The sequence below is a fragment of the Lytechinus variegatus genome, chromosome 5 (genome assembly GCF_018143015.1).
Source record: "Lytechinus variegatus isolate NC3 chromosome 5, Lvar_3.0, whole genome shotgun sequence".
NCBI lineage: Eukaryota > Metazoa > Echinodermata > Echinoidea > Temnopleuroida > Toxopneustidae > Lytechinus > Lytechinus variegatus.
In genome coordinates this window covers 37,310,835-37,322,968 of record NC_054744.1, presented here as the reverse complement: position 1 = coordinate 37,322,968, position 12,134 = coordinate 37,310,835, and the positions used below count along the sequence as shown (strand labels likewise).

Sequence of the window (12,134 nt, the reverse complement as noted above, 5' to 3'; positions counted from 1 at the left end):
CGATATGTGAGCAACATCTTAGCAAATCGTTCGTGGATAACAGATTGCAAGCGATAAATACATTGAGGCATGTCAGAAGTGATTTTCGCAAAAACTCACGTGTGAATCTGAATCCACTCTTGTTTCAGGGATCAGTGACAAAAATTAAGAAAGAATACAAAAGAAATGTTAATGTCATGAGCCAATCGTTGTATCACCAACCAATCTTGTTCAACTTTTCTGCTCAACCCGATTTGGACATTAAAATTTCAAACTTGTCTTGCTCATTATAATGCATGAAGGGTTTATGTCATATTAGGTATCAAAATATAGAGAAATAATTCAATTGTTTGATGTAAATGAAATATCATAATTCATTTTCCTTTGAAGAAAAAATACATGGGAATCCCAGTTCCCTTTTTTCTAGGATGCACGTATAATAATAGTCAGAAATCACTTCAAAATAGGCTTTGCTCAACTTAATTACTACAGAACACACAAAGACATCATGCAGATCTGCATTAATCTTTGGCTTTTCCCCTTAAGGAAAATAAGTTCTGTGGCTCCCCTGCCTGTCTATCCTCATAACAATTTAAAATAAAACAGTGTTTCTACCCCCCCTTCCACCACACTTGCCCTTTCCAGTTTTCCCGGCTTCGCCACAGATTATTTCATTTTTCGGATTAATGAACCTTTGGAATAACGAACCTTATTTCATTTTCCGATTAACGAACCTTATTTTGTTTTTCGGATTAACGAGCCTCTGGAACAACGAACCATGTTTCGTTTTTTTGACCAACGAACCTTCAGACTAACAAACCTTATTTCTTTTTCGGACTGATGAACCCTCAGAATAAAGAACCCTGTTTTGTTTTTGTATTAATGAACATTCAGGATTACGGAGCTTCGAAATAACGCCACAAAAATTCGGATGAACGAACCCTTTTTTGTTTTCGGATTAACGAACATCGAGGTATAGGCAATTTGCATGTTTGGGAATTACCAACCTTCAGAATAAAGAGCCTTAGGAATTACAAAGTGTAACCATCCAGATGAGTCACTTCAGCTATTGTTGTTTTATTGTCCAACTTGATGGAAATTCATTTTGTTTACAGTATGCAAACATACATTACAAATTACAACTCATAAAGAAAATAAATATAAATCAAGGAGAAAAAAATACAAATGTTGCCGTGCACATGATATGTATTCATTCTTTTATTAGTTATACAAGAGTTGATTTTCAGAGTATTATGAGAACAATGAGTATTAGAGCTGAACTTCCTGCGGGCTGTGCATAGCACAATAACACGACATAATTATCTCATTATACTTGTGTTATGCACAAATTACAGCACAAAAAGAAAATATATATAAATCAAGGAGAAACAAATACAAAACATTGGCATGCAAATGATAGATTCTTATGCATGTTTAAGTAGATTAAAAGAGTAATATGAGATCATTATCAATGAGTGTTCAAGCTTAACTTTCAGCGGGCTGTGCATAACACAATGTTATAAACTTTCCAATACACATTGCCTAGAGCACCCAACAAGAAGGCAGATGGGTTTTTTTTTAGAGTCTGATATGACTTGGCTGGGAAATGAACCAGCGACCTCCTGTTTGAAGGCGGGTGCTTTACTACCGAGCCACCGTACTCTTTCACTGATGTAATGGAAGTTGGGGGCCTCTCCTTTTCTCTTTCTTTATAAGAGATAATAACCAATTTAACCATACTGAATAGTCAATTCAATTCAGTTCATTGGAATTGATTTGCATGTACACTCAGCAAAAAAAGTTCTTGGACACTTATAAAAGTTAAAATATTCCATATAGATATTTGATTAAAGGCAAATTATTGTATGTCAACATGACCAGACAATATTCCTCTTCCAGTATGACATGACATTTTCATGTGAACAGTCATGCATGGGTGGTTAAATGCTTTAAACAATAGCAATGTCAGTAAAAGAAAATTGCAAGAAATTGACCGCTCAAATGATAAAAATCATGGCCATCCTGTAGGCATACATTCAACAATTTCAATAGGTGGTTATCATTCGAATTAAATGCTTAGGGATGCATCATGAGATGCATTTAAAATGAGATGGATCATTTGGACATTCACTTTCAAGATGAAGCTTTCCAATAAAAAGCGTGCAAAGGCAATAGGAATGCATTCTGGGCAGTCATGTAGACTAGTGGCTCGATATTTCCAAGTTTCACCAACAACAATTTCAAATTTGAACCAACAGTATTTGGCTACTGATGAAGTCAGAGACTGCCCTAGGAGTGGTCGACCTAGGGCCACCACCCCTGCAGAAGATAGGAGGTTAAGGATGCTTGCGTTGAGAAGGCGATTTGTCACTGCACCAACTATCGGATCTGAAATTCATTAATTCCAGTGGAATAGTGATGCGTCCAAGTTGGATTATTTTCTCTTCACTTTTAGAGTGGTATTCGACTTTAAGTTTGCTTTTATCGTTTAATGGATATTTATGCCATATAAACTTTCACAACTAAAAGAATGGCTGATCATTTTCTTGCAATTTCCTTTTACTGACATTGCTATTGTTTAATGCCTGTAACCAGCCATGCACTGACTGATCTATTCTTGCAATTTTCTTTTACTGACATTGCTATTGTTTAGAGCATATAACCACCCATGCATTACTGTTTACATGAAAATGTCATGTCATACTGGAAGAGGAATATTGTCTGGTCATGATGACATACAATGATTTACCTTTAATCAGAGCTATATGGAATATTTTAACTTTTATAAGTGTCCAAGAACTTTTTTTGCTGAGTGTATTACTTTCTGAAAGCACTCTGAATATAAATGTAACCAAAATTGTTGGATTCAAAGAAACCTTCAATGAACATGCATCATAATTATTTAAACTCATTATATTTTCTTTTCGAGCCAACATAGATACAAACGGGAAATATTGAGAGAGCATTGAGTGAATTATTGATTAGATTTAAAATAAATATAATTTTTACTTCTTAAATCAAACTTCATATAACAATCTATGTCGCAAAAATGAGACAAGAACCTACATGTATATAGTATTGTGAGTCTTGATATGCTTTGATGCTAAGATAAAAGAACAAGTTTTATGTTTCCTCTTTACTGTTATTATTTTAGCCTGTGTTTTAATCTCAATAATGAAATATTGATTGATTCCCTAACTGTGGTGTGATTTCGTGTTGAGATCTTGTAGAATCTTTCAACAACAAAAACTGCCATCACCTCTATCTTTTTTTTATATTCAATCATTAATTTCAAGGTCAAAGTGGGCATTCTCATGGTGGAGACAATAACAAAACGCAATCAAATATTGCAACATATGTTTTTCACATATGGGGCTACCAATCTATTATTTTCATTTTTTTTGCACCTGCATGTATGGCAGCCATTCACAAGTGTTCAACAGATGTGTATCTGTCTGTTACACTTGGCCTGACCCTACAATAGAAAAGATAGAAACAGTTGTGTAATTCAGTGTAAATATAAGTCTGTGACAGTTGATGTACAAAAGGTTGCAATTGTTAATACAAATGTATCTTTATGTTACATCCCATGGTGTTACTGTGAGTTCTTGTTATTTTGAAAAGTTCCTACTTGTAGTTTTAAGTTATTTTCAATCTAGCAAAGGTACTTGGTGATCGAGGATAGAATCTATTACAAGGTATTTTCTGTGGTAGTTTGGGCATGAAAACTATCAATTAATCTAATAGTTTACAATTTGAAAATGCCTGCTTTTCCCAGAATAACATTTAATAAACCCAATGCATTTTCAGCATTCATGTAGAATTTCCTTTGATATTCAAGTTTAAATCCTCTTCATTATAAAATGAGATCAACATATTTGGGAAGGGGCTCACAAATGGGCCAGAACATGAGGAATGCTATTTGAATTAGGATATACACAATTTTTAATATATTTTAAAAAAATATTCAGACTGCATTTTGACTCATTCCACCTCTAATACTAATAGGGGGATTGCAAGTTTGAATAGAAGTGCACTCTCAGAAAGTGATAAAAAAAAACGAGATGTAAAACATTTTTTAAATATTGATGGAATTGTTTCCAGGTTTGCACAGTTTCTAGCTTTTTGTGCTGTATGCAAACGATTGTAGTACAAATTGAACAACTTTACAGATTTCTGTTTTCTTTAGTTAATACCCGCTGATGGTTTGCCTCATTTTAAATTCCAGTATTCCAGAAGAATGTGAGACTGACTATTTTATTATGTTATGCTTGTATTTTTTCATTAACACTACTTAGAAAAAAATATAGGAAAGTTTTAACTTTATCTTGAGCATTTTACATTTGATTATGATTATTCAAGTTGATATCGGGATTAGTTTAGTCTTGAACATTAACCTTTGAGTAATATGATTTTATCAATTTTGTATCTTTCTCTGCAGGTTACGATAATTCCATTTGACCATGAATTTATTTCCAGATTAGCATCAAGTACATGTAAAAGGTGAGATTCTAAATCAATAAAAAATATAAATATTAATCTTTTTAACAATTCTCAGTTTTGTCCAACATTATTGTTTGGTTATCTTTCAATAATACATGTACTTAAGTTCAAGGTCATGTTTTAATAACCTAAGAACTTGGCAGTGTGCAAAGGGATTTAGAAGTAACTGATTTTTTATAAATAGAGGAAAGTAACTGATTTTGATGTAGGTATAAAAAATAACCGAAATTGCTATAGAAAAATCATACAAGTAGAACAATCAAAATTACATCAAAATTCCTTATATAAATTATGACAAACAAAACAGATATACACAACACGGGCAATGTGCAATTTACAAAGTCAGATATGTCACATGATCATTTTTTTTTTATATAGAACTTATTTTGAGTTTATGGCGATTATTTTTAATGTAATATTATAAATAATGAATATTTAATATGATAAAAATGAATAGTGAGTGTGACATTATCAGCTTCCTTCTTTGCATACTTGTTTGTTTGTTTTATTTCCGTATATAAAATAACAAATACAAAGTACATATACATACATGTATAACATGAGATGATGAGGTCAATGTTAAAATACAAGAATAAAAAGGTAAGGCAATAAAGTTAATTATACGGCTGGTAATCCATTTTCAGCTGCAATAATGCATTGCTGCTGGTCTTCCATGGAGCCAGTTTACTTACAATATTATGATTACCATAATGAAAAGGAAGTTGACCTTCATACTCACCATGATGTACACAAAAGAAATATTTTGAAACAAGTAACGCTGTAAAATACTTCATGTCCATTTTTTTTTTAAAGAAGAAATCACTGTTCTACTTTCAAATCAAATTGTTGATTTCATTGTTTATGTTTTTCCCATAAACAGGGATAATGAATAAGATACCTCATAAGTTTCAGTAGAGCATTAAGTTGCTTTTGTTATCCCCCTTTCAATTTCACCATGGACCGAGTAGGTCCATGATTTCACCAACTGTGCATCACTGATCAGTGAGTTTGACCCCAGGAAATGTAAAGATCAGCTTAAAAAGTAGCCCTTCTACACGTCCATACCATTTGAAGCTTTGCTGTAGAATGAGTGAAACCCCTGCAGTTCTGTGGGGGGGGGGCACTTCCATTGATGAGTAAATACCATGTGCGACCATGGGGTCCCGAAAGGCACCCTAAACAAGTATTTTCCATATTCAGAAAAATCACTCCTAAACAAGTATTGGCGTGTGAAACCCTTCCTTTAGCAAAACGATACCCTGGGTTGGTGCAGCCATATTTTGATGTCACGGATGTCGGTTTTACCTTTCCCTCCCATACCTTGCACAAATTGGACTCTATAAACACGACTTTTGGGGCAAAAAGGACATCCCTTATGAGTTATATAACATTTTAGTCTTTTTACCCTCACAAATTTGACCCTAAACACATAGCTTCCTAGCGAAATAGATACCTTTTTTCATTATTTTAGTGTTTTTGACACCCTTATTATGTTATGTACGTAACATGCCTTATCTTGAAAAAAGACATTAAAGGTCAAGTCCACCTCAGAAAAATGTTTATTTGAATCAATAGATAATAATCAGACAAGCACAATGCTGAAGATTTCATCAAAATCGGATGTAAAATAAGAAAGTTATGACCTTTCAAAGTTTCGCTTATTTTTAACAAAATAGTTATATGAACGAGCCAGTTACATCCAAATGAGAAAGTTGATGATGTCACTCACTCACTATACCTTTTTTCTTTTTTTTGAATTATACAATATTTCAATTTTTACGAATTTGACGATTGGGACCTCCTTGCCTGAAGCACAAAATGTTAAAATAATGGAATTCCACATGTTCAGGGAGGAATGAAACTTCATTTCACATGACAATGACGAGAAAATCAAAATATTTCATATTTCAAACAATAAAAAACAAAAGAAATAGTGAGTGAATGACATCATCGACTCTCTCATTTGGATGTAGCTGGCTCGTTCATATAACTGTTTTTGTGAAATGAAGCGAAACTTTGAAATGTCATAACTTTCTTATTTTACATCCCATTTTGATGAAATTTTCAGTGTTATGCTTGTTGAATTTTTCTCTTTTTATTCAAATCAAGTTTTTCTCTTTTTATTCAAATCAAGTTTTTGTTGGGGTGGACTTGTCCTTTAAATATGTTTTTTGGTCATGCATGGTATCCACTCGTCAGTGTGGCCACCCCATCAAGGTCAATAGTCATTTTAGGGTAATAATGAACAAGTATTAGTTTTCATATGTATGGTGTTTTTTGTAGAATATGCAATAGTTGTTTTTAAAGTCAGCACTGCCCCCATATGGAATCAAATAATGCAGGCGAGACTGCCAGAGGTGTTCCAGCTTGTTTTCAAACTTGGTCATCAATATACCTTGGGGCATTTAGTTGCCTCCTTTGTACCATAGAATCACGATTTGAAACATGTTTTGAAACCTGTTTCTGCAGAATCATTGCTGGATTTTTGTAAAAGTATCTAGATGTTAATAATCACTATCTGAAGGCCGTGTTTATGCTTCCACTTTTCAGGCCAGAATCAGCGTTTTCAAACCTGATTAGTCCAAAACATGTTGCGTCCTTGCTTACTTTTATTTAAACGCTGTTTCAAAACGCTGATCGTTAACTCACAAAAGGGTACGTTTGTAAACGTCGTTTGACCAGAATCAGGCTTTCTGGGGAAGTATAAACAGAACCACGATCGTAAACATGTTTAAATGACATCATTTGGTACATGCTTTCGATGAGATGAAAATCCGCGTGCAAATACAGTCGCATTGCTCCATGTTATCTCCACGTAATAACAACACTCGGGGGAAAAATTACTTTCGAAAAAAGGCGCACTTAATTTGACCTCGCTTTCCTGCTCAATGAAAATTACGATGCGAAGCCAACTGGAGATCGTGATTTCGCCTCTGAAAAGTTGAGCATAAACAGCACTTCCAGAACCACGTTTATGATCGACGTTTTGAATTTACGTTTGAAAATGCTGATTCTGTCCTCGCAATAGAAGCATAAACACACCCTGAGTCTGATGAAGTAGATGAGACTCTGCACACTTTGACAGCTTCTTGAAGTTGCAATCCGAGCTCAGTAAGTACTTCCGACCTTCGAAAAATTTCTGTTCTCATGATTTCGACAAGTACCTAATAAATGGGCTTTTTCTTTCGGGAATATTTTGCTTGCACATTGGCTAGACAGGGTTAGCTTCCTGATCAGAGAATACCTAGTAATCTCAAACCTCGAGTCGGTCCAAATATGCCTACTATGATATGGGTTTTGATAGGCCTATGGTTCAGAAAGAAAAACCAGCTTGAGTTAAAACTAATCCCTAACCAGGCTATAAACTGAAATTCCCCTATATAACTTAACCGTGGTTTAATAGGGAAAGATCTTAAAAGTGTCCACCTGCAAGCCACCCCCCTAAAATAAATGATGGACATAAAACTGTGGCTTTCAACATTGTAGTTTTTCAGGGACTTAAGGCATAACAGACTGTCCCAAATTTCTGAAATTTCATCAAATATATTGAAAATAATGCTGGAGTTGTCTCGAGTTTCAGATTGTTTATAGGGAAAAAATGTATATTTACTTTTTGCATTAAAGACTTAAGTACTGTATTCGCAATATTCAAAACCAACTCTCTTTATAAACATGCTCATCCATGGCTTTGCAACAATAGGGATGATGATGGCTGTTTACTCATGAAAACATTTATAAATTTCAAAGTGCAATATACTCTATAATTCAGAATATGTTTTACAAGGACTTTGCCATTTTTGAAAGCTTTCTTCAGTGCTTGTAATGCTTTTAATGTAGAAGGTAGACAGTCAGGAGTAATAATTTAAGGATTCTGTGACTAAAAGCTAAGAACGACAGTCTTGTAACCTCTTATTATCAACAGTTTATCCACTCATGTGGAGTCTGTCATTGAAAAGCTTTATCAGTTGCCATGGTAATGTGGCATAAAGGAGCTGCCTGGCTTGTACAACATCTCTTTAGAGTATTGATGTACTCTTATTTCAATCAGTGGCATCTTGTGACTGATACGATGCTTCCTGACTTTTTATTGAAAAGCCCATGCAGTCTCACTTTATATTCAGAATAACCAATAATAATAAATGACCATCATAAGGATTTTGGGTACATTCTACCAAGTTCAAATTTGTTCTATATTGTAGATTCTTACAGGTTTTTCTTTTTATTTGTTGGAATATTGATGTTGATATCAGGGACTTCTAGATACCAACTAATCTTCAAACAATGTACCTAGCCACATTTTAAAGTTGCTTGCCGTTATAACTATTTCCTGTAAATAAGAAAATTTGAATTCTGTCAGATTGCTGACATACTTGTATAGCTTAATAAGCTTATACATGTAGGTGGGTCTTTCCATGAAGTTGGGGCACAAATTGTGACATAGTGACAATTTTGTAAATTTTCCTTTGAAAGTAGAACTATATGCAAGGGAAATCCAAGTTATTAGCTACCTAGCTGACTATATTATATCAAGTGTATATAGGTCAACCTAATTTCCTTAATTTGACTTAAAGGACAAAATGGAAATATTCCGATGCTACATGAACACCATGTCCATGTAACAGCGTTATCCACTTTTAATGAAAAATCAAGCTAGATGACCGGAAAGTCTTGGTATAATGAATGATCTAAATGCAGGCCTCTACAAATTTTTTTTTTGTCACTTGCCCTGTTGGAGCAAAAATTTGGGGGTCCTTCAGAAAGCGGTCCATGCATAATTAGGAATTTCATTGAAGTTAGAACTCAGTCAGGCCCTCATACCCCCATCCCCCACCTTCCAAGCTGCAGGTTCAACTTCAACACTTCGATATCCACCAGGGCATAATGATGATGATGATGGTGATGATGATGATAATGATGATGATGATGTTGATGATGATGATGATAGTGATGACAGTGGTGATGACAATGATGACAGTGATGCTGATGATGATTACGAGACAACAACAGCAACAATAAGAACAATAGAAATTAGTGTAATAAGACTTTTTTATTTTTCTGTTCAAGAAGTCCTCGACACTGTTCTCACTACCTACCTAAAACAAGTTTAGTGGAAACTAGTTTAACGTGTAGTGAGAACAGTTGAAGCTCACTTTGCCTCGTTAAACTGGTTTAAGCATAAGTGAGGACACAACCGTTCTTCGGGAAGCGATCTTCGCACATTTCGAGTGAGCTACTCCACACGACAGGTGTAGAATGCCTATGCTGTGGTTTTGAATTTCGCGTGAAACGTGTTACCCCACTGAGAGTGTTTCCATAGCAACAAGATCGCTTTATGTGAAGTGATTTTAAAAACCACTTTCGTGTGATCAAGTGGGAACGCTAGCAAAGCGATCTTCCAAACTGGTTTCCTGAATCGGTTTCCGGTAAACTAATTTTAGAAGGCGTAATGAGAACGGCCTCCTTGAGATTAGCATTATTTTTATAACAAAGGTCAGAAAACATTTTGATTGGACACGTAGGCAAAGTTCTGTCTAACACTAGGTAATCTGAATAAATGGAGACAAATCAACCAAACATAAAAGTCTATATTTCCTCAAAATCTGATTAATGATAAGAAAGGCACACATACAACATTTTAAAGTTTCACTAAATTGAACAAAAATATTTATTGGCACAACACAGGCGGTATGCAAATCTGGGAACTAGTGAAGTCACACAAATTTTGAATGTTGAATACTGAATAGAGAAAAGCGCTTTTAATGTCGCCTACATGTTATGTACCAATGAATGTTGAATACTGAATAGAGAAAGGCCCTTTAAAGCAATGTTGTCTACATGTTATGTACCAATGAATGTTGAATACTGAATAGAGAAAGGCCCTTTAAAGCAATGTTGTCTACATGTTATGTACCAATGAATGTTGAATACTGAATAGAGAAAAGCCCTTTAATGCAATGTTGTCTACATGTTATGTACCAACGAATGTTGAATACTGAATAGAGAAAAGCCCTTTAATGCAATGTTGTCTACAATGTACATGTTATGTACCAATGAATGTTGAATACTGAATAGAGAAAGGCCCTTTAATACAATGTTGTCTACATGTTATGTACCAATGAATGTTGAATACAGAATAGAGAAAAGCCCTTTAAAGACCCAGACCGGACCCAAAAATGAAATTGACAAATTATATACCAATCGAAAGCTTATAAGCTACTAAATACAGCATTGTGAGCTTTATTCATTTTCACCCTTCCCAGCTGAGTATTTTGCTTAAGAATATTCCAATTATCGGGCTTCGAACCCGGCTTAGAAAATAGGCTTTATTGTGCTTTTCAAATGCCTCGAGACCGTGACGTCACGTTGTGTAAGAAGCGTCGCGATTCCATAGGTTTGTACACAGAAAAACTGGGTTATTTTTTGGCTTTCCAGATTACGCATTTCATTTTCTTCACTTCCATCACAGAGTGATATCACATATATTTTTTCCTACATGCTTAAATTATGAAATCTACAGTTTTGAACTAGTTTTTGCCATATTTTATTTCCTGCTTATTTGGCGTAGATTTCAAATCTATCTACATTCAGATTATGTATCACAACTTTTCCTGACATAGCAATTTAGGCCCAATAAGAGCCAAACAAAGAAGTCACAAAAAAGGCAGTGAATAGTTGTAGGTTTCCATCAATTTCAACAGTGAATAATTGTGAGTGCCATTTTCATCTGAAAACGAAAAAAAAAATTGGATTCATAATATAGAAATGGAAGAAAATACCCAATGCTTTTGTACACAAACCTATGGAATCGCAACCCTCCAGACACAACATGACGTCATCCTTTCCAGGCGACGTGGGGTGCTCAGTCGAAGCGTACTTTGGAGGAGCAGTTTCTTTGATTTTTATCTAATATTTCTAAAAAATGGAAGGAGATGTATAGAATATTTTTGGTATATTTGTATTCTATGAATCATTGCCTTTCTTTTAATATATGATTGTTTTTACACCGGTCAGGGTCTTTAATGCAATGTTGTGTACATGTTATGTACCAATGAATGTTGAATACTGAATAGAGAAAAGCCCTTTAATGCAATGTTGTCTACATGTTATGTACCAATGAATGTTGAATACTGAATAGAGAAAAGCCCTTTAATGCAATGTTGTGTACATGTTATGTACCAATGAATGTTGAATACTGAATAGAGAAAAGCCCTTTGATGCAATGTTGCTTACATGTCACATGTTATTTACGTACCAATGAATGTTTAACTCTGAACATGAGGAGACACACCCGCCCACACACGAAGTTGACTCAAGAGTCACTTTGTGTACATGTACGATGTATTCTGTTTGTTTTGGGCAAATTGAATGCTTACTGGGAGGCAATATTGCTTCTGTGATGAATATTTGTAAAGCGATTTTAAAAGACTTTTAAAACGTATCAGTGGGGTATATTTTTCCAGTTCATAATTTTAGCTTGAAAAACCACAATACCCTGATTTATAGGCCTACATGTATCATATATTAAGTGTTTCAAATTCAAATTTTTGGATTCGTGATGTCATTGGCGAGTAGCTTCCCCATATACCATGTAGTGAGAAAAATTATCAATGAATATAATTTTCTCAAAAAGATTGAAAATGGTATTTTTGTAC

General features: G+C 34.4%; 1 protein-coding gene across 1 annotated transcript in view; it reads left to right on the top strand.

The window, feature by feature from the left end:
- Window positions 1-12,134, top strand: part of LOC121416064 — a 53,239-nt gene that overhangs the window by 21,768 nt on the left and 19,337 nt on the right. Inside the window, exon 2 of the mRNA XM_041609509.1 lies at window positions 4,421-4,482. The gene's annotated coding sequence lies outside the window, so the exon portion shown is untranslated. The remainder of the gene's footprint in view (window positions 1-4,420; window positions 4,483-12,134) is intronic.